We start from the raw sequence: 16,609 nt of genomic DNA, 5'->3' as shown, positions 1-16,609 counted from the left end.
GAGGAGTGGAGATGTGTACCACATGGCCTAGTGAAGAGAGGACCAGCCTGGAAGTTAGAAGACCTGGGTTTTAATAAGAATAATGAAGGTATTTGTTAAGCGCTTACTATGTGCCAGGCACTGTTCTAAGCACTGGGGTAGATACAAGGTAGTCAGGTTGTCCCACATGGGGCTCACAGTCTGAATCCCCATTTTACAGATGAGGTAGCTGACCCAGAGAAATGAAGTGACTTGCCCAAGGTCACACAGACAAGTGGTGGAGCCAGGATCAGAACCTATGACTTCTGACTCCCAGGCCCATGCTCTATCCACTACGCCATACTACTTGATTCATGCTTTATGCTGCTTTAATCCCAGCTCTGCCACTTGCCTGTTGTGTCTGTTGTGTTGTGCCTGTCTGTTGTGTGGTCTTGAGAAAGTCAGTTAACCTCTCTCTGCCTCATTTACCTTACCTGTAAAATGAGGATTAAGACTGTGAGTCCCATGTGGGACATGGACTGATTATCTTGTGTCTACCCCAGTGTTTAATATAGTGTCTGGCACATAATATACATTTAACAAACACAATTAAAAAAACGAAACACAATATTTGTAATCTGGAGAGCAACATGTTGTTAATAAATGATGGGTTATTTTATCAAGAACAGATGATGAACCTTGGTCCTTAGACTTCAGGATTGAGAACTTGTACAAAGAAATTGATTGTAATGGTAGTGATTTGTTCAGGGGCACTTGAAAGATTAGTCATGTTCCTGCTGAATACTGGGGATGCATCAAGTAAGAATGCAGTCAGTCCATGGGCCTACTTCATCTACATCACAGTTGCAGCCAGAACCTGGACAAAAAAAAACAAATGAAAAAATGTTTCCAGACCATACTCTATCCACTGAACCAACAGCAGGGCTTAAAGATCGAGAGAAAAGGAACCAGAAGTGAAAAAAACACCATGAATCGCAAACAAATGCTCATTATTATTTTTTTTCCTTTGGAGGTCACTGAAGTCTGAAGTGGGGCAAGCCTGGATACAGAAAGACCTGGGGAATGCAGGGATCTCTCAACAAGATATAATGGCATTTGGCAGAATGTGTCTGCTGCAGGTACTGAAGCAGCAGAACAGATTTAATTCTGCTTTTTCAACTCATTACCTTTGGCAGCAATTTTTCCTGATGCATAGGATGCTTTCCTAGTAGTAGGCTTATGGGTTGCATGGTAGTAATAGGGAAGATAATTAAGTAGTGAGCCCTGGAATGAGGTTTGGATGAATTGGGAAAGCTTCTCATACTTTCTGGTGAAGCTTCAGGAGATGACAGCAGGTGTGCCCAAAATTTACACCATCTTCTGTTGCTGCACAGGAAAAGCATTCTCCTTCTAATGAGAATGAGTCAATTGAGAAGGAGCAGTGAACATTTTTGTTTCTTAATTAATGTGCTTGTCTCATTAGTCAAAAGAAAGAATTCAGCTGTTCATCAGTTGATTTCAATACAGTCTAAAATCCACATCCTAAAAGCTGTCTTGTTTTTAGGTGGTGTCTTCAGCGTCTCATGAGTTATTTAGGATATTCCTTCCAAAATCTGTACCACAGTCCAGAAATTAAGGACCTGAAGGGTCTTGTTCTTTTAAGCCTTCTAGAATGCACTAGATTATTATTTATCCTGAAATAGCTCTTCAGAGGGCAGAGAAGATGAAGGAGATTGTGGAGTTTGGAGGGTGGGTTTTTTAAGGACAAATATAAGATATTTGTCCCTAGTTTAGCATGTCAATAACCTTCAGGTGCACATGTAGAAGAGCAGTTTTTGATTGTCCTGATCTGAAGCTTAATGATAAACACTGAGCTTTTACTCAGACTAGGCTCCTAAAGCTGACTGTTTCACACTACTATGATCGGTGTTGAACTGTTTAGCAGAAAACTGAAAATGCTCTTGAGGGGATGAGAATACCAACTAATGCAATTTGAGGTCCTTCATCATTAGGGTGGTGTTGTGAGGCCCGCCAACACAATAGGCATTTCTAAAGAAAGTTTTAACATGAACTAATGAGATATACTTAGAAAATATGCCAGGGTTCTTGAGCCAGCCACTGATTTGCTGGGTGACCACAGGTAAATCACTTAACCTCTCTGGAGCTTAGTTTTCCCATCTGTAAAATGGGGATAAAAATACCTGTATCCCCAAACCTCTAGGGGATATAGGGAAGGGCAACATGTGATTAGCTAATTATCCTAGAACATGCCTGCTTCCTCCTGGCACTGTGTCTCTGCCACCCACCTCCCCATTCCCCGAGCCTCTCCATATGCCACAAAAATCATGTGGCAGTTGTGACAGAATTTTCTGCTGACAAAACATGGAGTCCTTTGACCACTGCAGTCCTCCTGGGCTGACACAACCTCCTGCTAAATAGAAATCCATAGATCTATGTCTATATCTATCTGTCTCTATATCTATATAACTCTTTTGTCTCTCCCTCTATCCAGATCTAGTTATTCTTTATATTCAACAAAGATGTCACTGACTACAAAAGAATTCTCCTGTGAGTGCACGTGTTGTAAAGGTCTATGAGGAACTCAGTCATAGCCATAGGGTGCAAGCATAAAGACTACAGTTCGCCTTGCTGGCGTATCTGTTGTTTGAAGCATATGGAACTCTCCATTTTTGCCTCCTTCTCTCCTGTTCCTTGTGAAGCTTGTCCTCAATAAGAGCTGCACCTTTCCAGATTGCAGTGCAACATAGCAGTAGACTATCAGTTGAAATGCTGTTTAGGCTGTGGTGGATGGGACCAGGGATGGCTCTGCCTGGATTAGTAAGGACTCAGGACTGTTCCCTCCCAACGGAGCTAAGTGACTATTCTTGTTGCAACTGCTGTTGTTGAGCTCTATCCATCAGTAGTTTTTATTGAGCACTTTTTGGGTGCAGAGACTGGTATTATGCACTTGGGAGAGAACAGGGCAGTCGGTAGACACAGTCCCTGTCCTTAAGGGTTTTATAGTCTAACAGGGGAGGCAGACACGAAAAATGACTACAGTGGGAGAAGCAAACTAATGTAAGGATATATAATTGAGGTTTAGGGGAAGGGGGCATTCCTTAAGTGCTTAAAGAGGGAGACAGTGATTGGGCAAGGTAGTAGAGAAGGAAAACTGTATTGCTGAGTTGTTGTTCTGTTCCTGTGTTTTTGCCCTCTTCCCCATCATCATTTTAAATTGAGAACCATCTGTAGGGCAGGCCCAAATTTGGATCAAGAACCTTGGAACTTTTCTCAGCACTTATTACAGTGGTGTATGAATGATTTCTACCAATGTGATTCCACTGACATCACAGAAACAAGATTTTGAGGCACTGTGGCCTAGCAGAAAGAGTGCGGGCCTGGGGGTCAGACGACCTGAGTTCTAATTTGGATCCACCACTTGCATGCAGTGTGATCTTGGTCAAGTGACTTTATTTCTTTTTGCCTCATTTTCCTTATCTGTAAAATAGGGCTTACATTCCTTCTCTCTCCCACATAAACTGTGAAACCCATGTAGGACCAGAACTCTGAATAACAATAATAATATTAATAATAATAAGCACCTACTATGTGCCAACCACTGTTCTAAGCATTGGGGTAGATACCAGTTAATCAGGTTGGACACAGTCCCTGTCCAACATGGGGCTCAAACTCTTAATCCCCATTTCACAGATGAGGTAACTGAGGCCCAGAGAAGTTAAATGAGTTGCCCCAGGTCACACAGCAGACATGGTGGAGCCAGAATTAGAACCCTTGTCCTTCTGACTCTCAGGCCCATGCTATATAAACTAAGCCATGCTGCTGTGATCATCTTGTATCTACCCCACACTTAGTATAGTGCTTGATATATAATCAGCACTTGTACCACAATTAACATGTCTAAAACAGAACCTCTCCTTCCAACCAAACCCTGTCCTCATTCTGATTTTTCCATCACTGTAGACTGTACCGCCATCCTTCCATCCCACAAACCCATAACCTGAGGTTAATCTTGGCCCCTCTCCCTCATTCAACCTATATATTCAGCCTATCACTCCCTGTATTTTCAACCTTCACATCATTGCTAAAATCCACCCTTTCCTCACTATCCAAACTGCTACCATGTTAATCCATTCACTTATCCTATTCCCTCCTCGATTACTGTATCTGCTTCCTTGCTGACCTCCCAGCCTCCTGTCCCTTTTCATTCATTCAATCATATTCATTGAGCACTTGTTGTATGCACATCACTGTACTAAGTGCTTGGGGGAGTACAATACAACAATAAACACATTCACATTCCCTTCCCACAACAACCTTACAGTCTAGCCCTTACTTCACTCTGCTGTCTGAATTGTTTTTCTACAGGAACTTTCAGGCCTTGTTTCCCCTCTCCTCAAGAACCACCCGAGGTTCCCCATCCACCTAACCATCAAATAGAAACTCATCACCATTGGCTTCAGATCTTTAGAGGGGACCTCACCTTACTACTCTAATACTATAACCCAGCCCGAACACTTAGCTCCTCTAATGCTAACCTTCTAACTGTACCTCAATCACATATATCTCGGCAGCCCGGTGGCCACATCCTGCTTTTGGTCTGCAACACCCATCCTCCTCATATCCGACAGACAATTAGTCTCCCCTGCCTTCAAAGCCTTTTTGAAGGCACATCTCTTCCGAGAAAACTTCCCTGACTAAGTACTCCTTTCTTCTTCTCCCACTCCTTGCTGTGTTTCCCTGACTTGCTCCCTTAATTCTTCCCCTCTCCCAGCCCCACAGCACTTATGTAAATTTCTGTAATTTATTTATTTAATACTAATGTCTGTCTCCCGCTCTAGAGTGTAAGATTCCTGTGGGCAGGGAATGTATCTGTTTATTGTTAAACTGTACTCTTCCAAGCACTTAGTACAGTGTTCTGCACCCAGTATGTGCTCAATAAATACAATTGACTGACTGACAATTATTAGGGAGTGTACTATTGTTTCACCATGGCCTTCTTCTAATATCCAAGTTGCATTTTAAATATGCATGCAAGGAAAGGCAATTTTGAAGTGACCTACACAATGTTTTGAAGATTACCCTGGAAATATTTCTTCTCTAAAGTATCTAAACCACACACAGTGGAGGAGTAGGCTCCACCACAAGTAGGTTTCTTAATAGTTATTTCTGTCAAACATAATCATTTTTTCATCTGTGGAGATAACAGTGGTTCAAGGGAACGCATTCTTTAGAAGTGAGCTGTGTGTGTACAAACCAGCACCATTAAACACTGATGGGTATGTGTCTCTAAGCTCTGTTAAATGTGGAAGAAGGCTCAGAACTGCTCTTTCATCCATAATTGTAAATAGCTGCCCTTTGTTGTTGAAGATAGCAAGCGTTGTTTATATATATACACATGCATGCATTTTGTTTATGTGTATATATGTATATTTAAACATATAGAGAGATAGTAGTTTGTATAAAAATAAATACATGCTACTTATTGATAGTATCTATTGCTACTTCCAGTTTATTTTTTGTGTTTCTTCCTGCTCCCACTCTTTGTAAGTAATTTCTGTCTGCCTCTTTCCCCCCACTGTATTTCAAGCTCCTCAAGGGCAGGGACTGTGGCTATTATTCTAATTGTGCACTCTGAGTGGAGTTCAGTACAGTGCTCTGGATGCAATAGATGGTCTATAGTCACCAAATTCTGACAGTTCTACTTTTTTTTAATGGTATTTGTTAAGCCCTTAATATGTGCCAGAGACTGTATTAAGCACTGGGGTAGATATGAGCTAATCAGGTTGGACACAGTCTATGTCCCATCTGGGCTCACGGTCTTAATTCCTATTTTACAGATGAGATAACTGAGGCACAGAACAGTTAAGTGACTTGCCCAAGGTCATACAGCAGAGAAGTGGCAGATTTGGGATTAGAACCCAGGTCCTCTGACTCCCAGGCTTGGGCTCTTTCCATTAGGCTCTGCTCTTCCTTAACTGCTCCTCTAACACAGACCTACTAATTGTACCTTGATCTTGCCAATCTCACCACTGACCCCTCTCCCACGTTCTCCTTCTGCCTCGGAACTCCCTTCCCAACAAGACCATCTCTCTCCCTCTTTCACAGCTTTCTTAAAAACACATCTCCTCCAAGAGGCCTTCCCCCATCTAAGCCCTCTTCCTCTATTCATTCATTCATTCATTCATTCATTCAGTAAGTCAGTCATATTTATTGAGCGCTTACTGTGTTCAGAGCACTGTACTAAGCACTTGGAATGTACAATTCGGCAACAAAGACAATCCCTGCCCAACAGTGGGCTCACTGTCTAAGAGGGGGAGACAGCAAAACAAAACAAGTAGACAGGCATCAATACCATCAAAATAGATAAATAGAATTACCAATATATACATATCATTAAGAAAATAGAGTAATAAGTAATATATATGAATGTATACAAGTGATGTGGGGAGGGAAAGTGGGTAGAGCAGATGGGGGGGAATGGGGAGGGAAGGAGGGACAGCGGGAAAGGGAGGGCTCAGTCTGGGAAGGCCTCCTGTAGGAGGTGAACTTTCAGTAGGGCTATGATTAGGGAAAGAGAGTTAGTTTGGCAGATGTGAGGAGGGAGGGCATTCCAGGGCAGTGGTAGGACATGGGCCAGGGGATGACAGAGGAACAAGTGAGAATGAGGCACAGTGAGGAGGTTAGTGGCAGAGGAGCAGAGTGTATGGGGTGGGCTGTAGAAGGAGAGAAGGGATGTGAGGTAAGAGGGGGCAAGGTGATGGAGAGTTTTGAAGCCGAGTGAGGAGTTTTTGCTATACGCAAAGGTTTATAGGCAACCACTGGAGGTTTTAGAGGACCAGGGTGACATGCCCAGAGCATTTCTGTAGAAAGATAATCCAGGCAGCGGAGTGAAGTATAGACTGAAGCAGGGAGAGACAGGAGGATGGAAGATCAGAGAGGAGGCTGCTGCAATAATCCAGTCAGGATATTATGAGATATTGTGTCAGCAAGGTAGGAGTTTGGATTGACAGGAAAGGGCGGATCTTGGCGATGTTGTGAAGGTAAGACGGGCAGGTTTTGGTGACGGATTGGATGTGTGGGGTGAATGAGAGAGCAGAGTCAAGGATGACACTAAGGTTGCGGGCCTCTGAGACGGGAAGGATGGTAGTGCCATCCACAGTGACAGGAAAGTCAGGGAGAGAACAGGGGTTGGCAGGGAAGATAAGGAGCTCAGTTTGGGACATGTTGAGTTTTAGGTGACGGGCAGACATCCAGGTGGAAATGTCCTGAACGCAAGAGGAGATACAAGCCTGGAGCCAGGGAGAGCAAACAAAGGGAGGAGATGTAGATTTGGTGTCATCTGTGTAGAGATGATAGTTGAAGCCATGGGAGTGAATGAGTTCACCAAGGGAGTGAGTGTAGATGGAGAACCGAAGGGGACCAAGAACTAACACTTGAGGAACCCCTACTGTTAGGGGATGGGAGGGGGAGATGGGAGGGGGAGAAGGAGCCCGTGAAGGAGACCGAGAATGAACGGCCAGAGAGATAAGAGGAGAACCAGGAGAGGATGAGTCCATGAAGCCAAGGTTGGATAATATGTTGAGGAGAAGGGGATGGTCAACAGTGTCAAAGACAGCTGAGAGGTTGAGGAGGATTAGGATAGAGTAGGAGCCATTGGATTTGGCAAGAAGGTCACTGGTGACCTTTGAGAGGGCAGTTTCTGTGGAGTGGAGGAGACAGAAGCCAGACTGGAGGGGGTCAGGAGGGATTTGGAGTTGAGGAATTCAAGGCAGTGAGTGTAGATGACTAGGAATTTGGAAAGTAAAGGTAGGGGGGAGATAAGGCAATAACTGGAACGGGCAGTGGGATCAAGAGAGGGGTTTTTTTAGGATGGGGAAGACATGGCCATGATTGAAGGCAGAAGGGAAGAAGCCTTTGGAGAGTGAATGGCTAAAGATGGAAGTTAAGGAGGGGACGAGGGAAGGGGCAATAGTTCTTATGAGTGGAAATGGGGTCCAAAGCACAGGTGGAGGGGGTGGCACTTGCGAGGAGGGAGGAGATCTCCTCTGAGGATATTACAGAGAAGGATGGGAAAGCAGGGGAAAAGGTTGGGAGCAGGAGGGATGGAGGGGGGACTTTGGTGAGCTCAGACCTAATGGTGTTAATTTTCATAATGAAGTAAGTGGCCAGATCACTGTGGGTGAGGGATGGGGGAGGGAGAGGAACAGTGGGCCTGAGGAGGGAGTTAAATGTCCGGAACAATTGGCAGGGGTGATGGGCATGGGTGTCAATGAGAGAAGAAAAATGGTTTGGCCTGGCAGAGGAAAGGGCAGAGTTAAGGCAGGAAAGGATAAATATAAAGTGAACAAAGTTGGCATGGTGCTTAGATTCTTGCCAGCAGTGTTCAGCAGCTCAAGCGTAAGAGCAGAGGAGGCGGACAGCGGCAGTGATCTAGGGCTTTGGGTTAGTGGAGTGAGAGCGACGAAAGGAAAGGGGAGTGAGCAAGTTGAGTTGAGTAGAGAGGGTGGAGTTGAGAGCAGTAATCTAGTCATCAGGAGTAGGCAGAGAGGATAGGGAGGCAAGGTGAGGTGTGATGCTTTGAGAGAGATGGATGGGGTCAAGAGAGTAGAGGTTTCTGTGGGGGAGTAATACAGATTTACAGGGGGAGGAGTGTGAGAGAGGAGTGTGAGAAGGTCATGGTCAGAGAGAGGGATTTCAGAGTTGGTGAGGGAAGAGATAGTGCAGCAGTAAGAGATGATGAGATTGAGGGTGTGACCTTTTTGTGAGTGGGCAAGATGTGCTGGAACAGGAGGTTGGTGGGGTCAAGGAGTGATAGAAGGCGGGCGGCAGAAGAGTCACCAGGTACATCCATGTGGATGTTACAGTCTCTGAGGATCAGAGTGGGCATGGAAAAGGAGAGAAGGAAGGTGACGAAGGGGTCAAGTGGTTAAAGAAGTTGGAGGTGGGACCAGGGGTGTGGTAGATGACAGCTACAAGAATTTGGAGCAGGTGGTAGAGGACTCCCTCTCCTTTCTGCGACATCCTTGCACTTAGATTTGTACCCTTTATTCATGCCACACTAAGCCCCACAGCACTTTATGATCGCAACTCTAATTTATTTTAATGTCTGCCTCCTCCTCTAGACTATAAGCTCCCTATTGGCGGGAATCGTGCCCATCACCTCTGGTGTACCATACTATTCCAAGCATTGAGTATAGCACTCTGCATACAGTAAGTGCTCAATAAATACAACTGATTGATTAATTGACAGAGATTATATGCATGAGTGAGTCCAGCTGTTAGCCTAGGGGAAAAAGAGCACTGCTCTGGGAACCGTTCAGTCAGTCAGTAGTATTTATGGAGTACTTACAGTGTGAAGAACACTGTACTAAGCACTTAGGAAAGTATAATATAACAGATACATTCTCTGCTCACAAGGAGCTTACAGTCTAGAAAGAATAAGGAGACCTTGGTTTCAGTCCATATTGTGTCTGCTGAGTTGTGCCATGGGCGGTGAAATTTTCTGCCCAAAAAAACAACTAGGGCATTCTATAAGGTGTAAAGGTCCTGAAAAATAGCGGGCTAACACGGGAAGCCATGATTGCAGTGACTACAAAGTCAACCACCTTCTAGGTCATGACACTGCTACACTGTATTGGCATCCTGCTCCAGTCACTTTGGCCATAAATTGGTTTTATGAGTGAACATACCTTCTATTGCACTCCATAATGTGCATGTGCTCTGCTCATCCAATTGCTTATTGTGCTCTGTGTCTCAGCAGGCTCAGGAGTGGCAGATACAAGAGAGTGCAAATGACAGTGAGTGAGGGGACGGAGGCAGGAGAGATAAGAGCAAGGTACAGTTAATAGGATCATTTAGGAGGAGTGTAGGGAATAAGCTGGGAAACAGTGCAGGAAGAGAGCAGAGCAGGTTAAAGTGGGGAAAGTTGGTGAAAGCCTTGAAGCCGATTTTGAGGAGCTTGATGCAGAGGGACAGAGGAAGCTGGCAGAAGGTTTTGAGAAGAGGAGAGATGTTAGCCAAATGATACTTCAAGTAGATGATCTGTGGTACTAATAATACTAATATTAATGATAATTGTGGTATTTTGTCAAGCACTTACTATATGTAAGGCACTTTACTAAGCCCTGGGATGAATACAAGCAAATTGGGTTGGACACAGTCCCTGTCCCACACCATTTTAATCCCCATTTTACAGATGAGGTAACTGAGGCCCAGAGAAGTGAAGTGATTTGCCGAAGGTCACACAGCAGACAAGTGGAAGAATTGGGATTAGAACCCAGGGCCTTCTGACTCCAAGGCCCGTGTTCTTTCCACTAGGCCACAATACTTCTGCCACACTGTATAATGGAGAGTAGAGGTGGGAGGGCCTGGAGACAAGGAGACTGATACAGCAGTCCTAGAGTGAGATGAGCAGAGCTTCTTTCAGGAGAGCAGTGCTAGTATTTTGCAGTGGTTCAAATAAAAACCACTAGTGAGCTGCTAATAAGGGAACAGTTACAGGAGTCTTTAAGAGATCCCTCTAACCAGTTGGCCCATACTACCCCTGGGGCTGCTGGGCTCTCTTCCTCCCAGTACAATTCACCAGCTTCCTTTCACCTTTTCAGAGATGCCCTGTCGGTCAAAAGCCATTGTACCGAATTTGAGCCCGATAAAGCCCTTTTGTTATACTTTTGGTTTTGACAGTCTGTGAGTTGTGTAGTGGAAATAATGACTGTGCCTCTCATCCTTTTATCCACAGGTTGCCTTTGCTCTGGAGGTGGAGATCATTTTTATGAGACTGTGGAAGGACATCAAGTGAAAAAAAGGTTCTTCGGGAATCAATTACAGCAGGTCCAGAAAATATATTGCTCTAAAGAGGAATCCATCCGGGCAGTATGGAACACAATTCATTGTGAATGGTTTGGAGCCACGAACCTCCCACCCCTATGGAAACAGATGGGTGGGTCAATGAAGGTTTCTGAGGGCTAGTCGAATATTGGAAGCGTCAGGTTAGCCTTAAAACATGGTATTCTCCTGTGCAGTAGATTAGACTCAAATCTCTCATAAAGGAATTGGGGTGGTTTCCCAGAAATAAATAGCTCTGGTGTTGTAGCAAAAGGGAAGAACAATGTTGTGCATATCCCCTAGGCAGGCACCAATTTTCTTGCCTTTCAAGCTCCTTCGAAGAGCTGTCTGAGCCCGCCCTCCCTCGCTCCTTTAAGGAGAATGGACAAGGGGACGAGAAGCATTTTGAATTTCTACACCCTCTATTATACCAAACACTCTGGGGCATATCAAACATCCTGGAGCTCAATGAGTTGAACATTAGAAGTACCCTCCCCTCCTTATTCATCTAAGGGAGCGGACAGAGCCAAAGGCTCACTGGGAGAACCATTAAATGAGCTCAGCTAATTAGGGGTAAGAAAGATTTGTGAAACCTTTTGGTGGAAAGGCTTTGATTGACGGGAAGCAGGGGTGGGCAGGAGAGGGAAGAAATGCCAGCATTGCATGAGGAATGGAAATGAGAGGATTGAGAGGAAAAGCTTAGGAGCTGGGTTCAACAGGGAACTGGGGAAAGGACATTCATAGTTTTTTTTTTTTTTAACTCATTCTTCATTTCAAATTTCTAGCACTAAAAGAGAAAGGCAGAGCTAGCTTCAGGCCAGAAGATAGAACTTTCTACTCGTATGCACGTTCAGTACTTCTCCAGTTTGATTCAAAAAGTCTTCAGCCCTGCCAAACCTTTTACTAGGCTGCAAAATCGCTTCCCACAGTAATTAGTGTCATAGAAATGATCTGGTGAAAGAAAATCAGAGGCCTAAGGAAATGCAGGCCTCATGCTTTGGATCAGATTTTCAACTTATTAACTATTTTACTTGTCCCTGGTTTCATGTGTTTAAGCCCAGACTGATTTCTTTAAGAACTCTGTTTCTATGAACGTGCTCCGATATATAACTACTTTTAAAACCAATTAAAACTTTACATGTGTGATAAACACTGACAGCAACTACCTTGGAAAATATTGTCTAAATCTTGAGATGCGTCTTTTCCCTAAATTGCTCAAAGTTCCATTCTTTAAGAATCACATGTATCATTTTCCTTGATGCAGTAAGGGGCATAGAACTTGATGCTGATTTATAGTATCTCCAAGTTGGTGGACTTTTGAATTTCCTGTGACTTTGTGTGAAGACAAAGATGACAAAGGTTCTATTTATGGATAATTATAAAATTGTAACCAACACTTTTGGAGACAATGGATGGCTTGTTCAATGTTTTGCATGAGTTGCTAAACATTTGAGTTATAAATGAATCTGCAAAAGACTTAAGCCATGTTCCAGTTTAAAAACAACACCACAGAATCTTCTCTGAGAGTAGCCACCGATAGTATGAGTTGTGAGCCTCACGTGGGACAACCTGATGTCCCTGTATCTACCCCAGCGCTTAGAACAGTGCTCTGCACATAGTAAGCGCTTAACAAATACCAATTTTAGAGAAGCAACGTGGCTCAGTGGAAAGATCCCGGGCTTGGAAGTCAGAGGTCATGGGTTCGAATCCCAGCTCTGCCACTTGTCAGCTGTGTGACTATGGGCAAGTCACTTAACTTCTCTGTGCCTCAGTTCCCTCATCTAGAAAATGGGGATTAACTGTGAGCCTCCCGTGGGACAACCTGATTACCCTGTATCTACCCCAGCGCTTAGAACAGTGCTCTGCACATAGTAAGCGCTTAACAAATACCAACATTATTATTATTAGCAGTATGAAATTAAGATCTGATGAAAACTTCTGTTATATAGACAACATCTTCTCACGAAACACTACTATATGTAATTGTATTGCATGGCCACTGCAGTGACTGGAAAATTGAAGCTCTGGAAGAAAAGCGTGGTCAGCCAGAAAACAAAGATTGACATGGAAGTCCTTCAGAGTTGCAGGATCACAGGCCCAGAGGCTCTGGCGATCAGAGCTCAACTGCCATAGGGCAGTCATTTAGAATGGACGAAAAACCAGAAGATGCCTGAGATGATTCTATTTGGATAACATAGCAAGGCATCATGCTCCAGAAGTGGCCAGAAGAAAGAAACAAGCTCAATCCTACAGTCCAACCTTAAAATGGGCTCCACTGACACTAATGCTTAGGAACTTACCTCATGAGGCAGTCTTCTTGGTGCCATGTAGCTGTACAGTCCCTCTATTCATTCATTCAATTATATTGATTGAGCCCTTGTTGTGTGCAGAGCCCTGTACTAAACTCTTGGGAGAGTACTGAAGGCTCTCCTCAAGACTATAACCACACTGAAGGCAGAGAACTTTTCTCCCAACTCTGCTGTAACTCTACTCTCCCAAGCTCTTAGATCAGTGCTCAACATATAGAAAGAAGTCAAAAAATACCATTGATTGATTAACTGACAAATGCATTGCTGAAGTGAAAGAGAAATACTTCAGGCAAAAAATAGTTCTAGCCATCGAACAGAAACCATTGCAAGCATTTACATGCTTGGTCTGTGTCAGCCACGGACCTCACAACTCAGCCTTCATGTGCAGCATGCAACACATCAGAAATGAAAGAACAGAAATGACAGAGGTTCTTCTTTGATTGGCATTTTTGAAGGGAGAGCACAGCACCTTTTCTGTTCTCTTCTGTCACATGCATCTTTTTCAGTAGTGTGGTCAAAGTAGCCTTCCAAAGCAAATCCTGAGTTCAAATCTTAATGAGCTGAATTCTTGTCTTTTAAAAGAAGGTTCCTTCACTCTCCAGATTCATCCTGCTCTGGAATAATCCTATGAGCTGTGAAGACAGAGACACAGTAGGGATAATATGCTATCAGAGGGAGGAAAATAAGCTCAAAAAGTGACTTATGGGATGGCTGGGATTTTTCTAAGTAAATGAACTGAACATTAGAAAAAAATGGAATTAAAAAATATTCTCTTCTTCCTTTAAGTGGGTACCAGGTACCTTAAGTCATAACTAAGTCAGCACAGAAAAAGGAATGATTGCATCACATCAGTACTTCATTCTTCTCTTCAGGTGAAAGTCCTGGCTAACAGGTTCCTATGTATTTTTAAATGGAATGTATGAAAGCCTTATTAAAAAATCTCTTTGGCAGAAAAACATCTAATCAAGCAAACGTTTTACAGCACCAGGTGCTTGAAACTGACACTGTCTTAATTTATAGAGCACGTGCGACCAGCTACATAAAGCTTTGTTTCCCCAGATGTTGTAATGCCATCTAAAAGAATGCCTTATGTTTTCAAAATAATTATATTGAAGGTAGGTGGTAGGGAGAGCTAATTTTTGGCCCTGGAGACTTGTGTTCAAATTTGATTAGGTCATTCACATGTGAAATGAGTTTTGTGGTCTGATTTGGGTCCTGAGAGAATGTTTGCTCCCTGTATTAAAAGACCCCAGGAGACTGGAAGAGCTGAACTATTATAAGTGAGAAACAAGGGATGGAGCTGTGTTCACTGGGTTTATCCATCACAGGGGGCTGGCGCACAGTAGGTACACTTATTGTGGGGTCGATTTTGCAGTCAAAATGTATCCTGAATTCTACTTTAAGGCTGTGGGAGTTCTGCCTGTGTGGTATCAGAATAGGGTTCATTTGCTAGCATGGCAGTTTTCCACATGTGCAGCTTTCAAGTTTTATCCCACTGCCCAAGAGAACCACCAGAAGATGGTTTTGTGAAGAACTATAAAGGACCTGTAGACTGTAAGCTCTCTGTGGACAGGGATCATTCATTCAATCGTATTTACTGAGTGCGTACTGTGTGCAGAGCACTGTACTAAGAACTTGGGAGAGTACAATATAACAATAAACAGACATATTCCCAGCCCACAATGAGCTTACAGTCTAGACTACCAACTCTATTATATTGTACTTTCCCCGGCACTTAGTACTGTGCTCTGCACACAGTAAGCATTCAACAGATATCATTAATTGATTTACCCTTAGCAGTGCCAGTCAAAATCATCTGTCATGATCCAGGTAACTATGGTCTGAATCAGACTATCAGACAGTCTAATTGGGGTGGGACAGTTCTGAACCTCCTTCTCCTATAAGTTCTCTAAACTTATTCATGTCCACAAAAGATAAAGGTCAAAAAGATTGAATGTCTGGTAATAATATTAATATTAATTATGGTATTTAAGTGCTCAATATGTGCCAATCACTGTTCTAAGCACAGGGTAGAGGTACAAGCTAATCATGTTGTCCCATGTGGGGTTTACAGTCTTAATCCCCATTTTACAAATGAGGTAACTGAGGCACAGAGAAATTAAGTGGCTTGCCCAAGGTCAAACAGCAGACAAGTGGTGGAGCCGGGATTAGAACCCATGTCCTCTGATTCCCAAACTTGTGCTCTTTCCACTAAGCCATGCTGATTCTCTTCTCAGCTGCACATGTAAGAGGCATCTTATAGGAAGGGAGTTACATAGGAATCAATGGTAGTTATTGAGAGCTTACTTTGTGCAGGGACCTGTACTAAGTGTTTGGGAGAGTACAATATACCCAAGTGAATGTGCTTCCACCACTTCATTCTTCTGGAATGAGGATGGGGATGGGCCAGAGGTGGGGGAGAGAGAGAGATAGAGAGAGAGAGAGATCAAATGAATGAATGGAGGGGAGGGTAAGGGAGGGCAAGGCCACAGACATTTGACTCTAGATCCATGGGGAATTCAGCTTTCAATAAGGTCATGGTTACCTACAGTCCATATAGATGGAAAAAGGAGTCTGAGCCTTTGGCAGTTTCCTGGAAAGAGCATGAGGCTGGGACTTAGAAGACCGTTTTCTAGTCCCAGTTTGCCACTCATCAGCCATGGGATCTTGGTCAAGTAACTCTGAGCCTCAGGTTCTTTGTTTGTAAATCAAGGCTACCTGTTCCTCCCTCTCTCACTGTGATACTGTAAGGATAAAATTAGATGATTAATTGTGAAATCACTTTGGGAAATTAAGAGCTCTGAACAAATACCTGGTAGGGTATATCTGGAATTAATAGTATAAAAAAATGTAGAAAAGTACCCATTGGTTGGAGGAGTTCATACATGGACTTGTTTACTTAGAAAACTCTGGTAGAGCCAGTTTGAGCAGTTTGCAAAAGTAAGGTGTTAAGTAAGGAGACTGGGCCAGGAGACCTCAGAGGAACAAGTCATTGGCAGAAAGACCCTTAAATGAGATTGCATGGAAAGAACCCAGGACCTTTTAGCCCACAATTGAGCACAAATTCATTATCTTCCCAAAGGAAAATCTATGTGCCACGTTGCCAAAGTCACATGTTTTTAAGACAAGTGAAATACCAATGGCAATGAACATGCATTATAAACATCTGTTTGAAGAATTGCAGAATCAGGCTTTCTTAATCACCCGGTCAATCAATAGTATTCATGATGCTGCTTTCTAAGGAGCACTGTATTAAAGGCATGGGAGAGTACAATAATAATAATAATGATGGTATTTGTTAAGTGCTTATTATGTGCCAAGCACTGTTCTAAGTGCTGGGGTTGATACAAGGTAAACAGGTTGTCCCATGCAGGGTGCACAGTCTCAATTCCCATTTTAATAATAATAATAATTATGGTATTTGTTAAGCACTTACTATGTGCAGAACACTGTTCTAAGCACTGGGGTTGATACAAGGTAATCCGGTTGTCCCACAC

The 16,609-nt window shown here is 43.4% G+C and overlaps 2 long non-coding RNA genes across 2 annotated transcripts in view; one reads left to right on the top strand and one right to left on the bottom strand.

Annotated features, from left to right (window-relative positions):
* Positions 1-12,202, top strand: part of LOC114813370 — a 63,209-nt gene extending 51,007 nt beyond the window's left edge. The window contains exons 4-5 of the long non-coding RNA XR_003761096.2: positions 992-1,097; positions 10,718-12,202. This is a non-coding gene — a long non-coding RNA (uncharacterized LOC114813370). The remainder of the gene's footprint in view (positions 1-991; positions 1,098-10,717) is intronic.
* Positions 593-13,738, bottom strand: LOC114813381. Its single transcript, XR_003761107.2, has 2 exons — positions 13,582-13,738; positions 593-835 (listed from the first exon to the last, which is right to left on the bottom strand). It is a non-coding gene; the product is annotated as an uncharacterized LOC114813381 (long non-coding RNA).
* Positions 13,739-16,609: the final 2,871 nt, after the last annotated feature.

The sequence above is a fragment of the Ornithorhynchus anatinus genome, chromosome 1 (assembly GCF_004115215.2).
Source record: "Ornithorhynchus anatinus isolate Pmale09 chromosome 1, mOrnAna1.pri.v4, whole genome shotgun sequence".
Taxonomy (NCBI): Eukaryota; Metazoa; Chordata; class Mammalia; order Monotremata; family Ornithorhynchidae; genus Ornithorhynchus; species Ornithorhynchus anatinus.
Note: the sequence above shows the minus strand (reverse complement) of the source record. Positions and strands in the feature narration are given on the sequence as shown.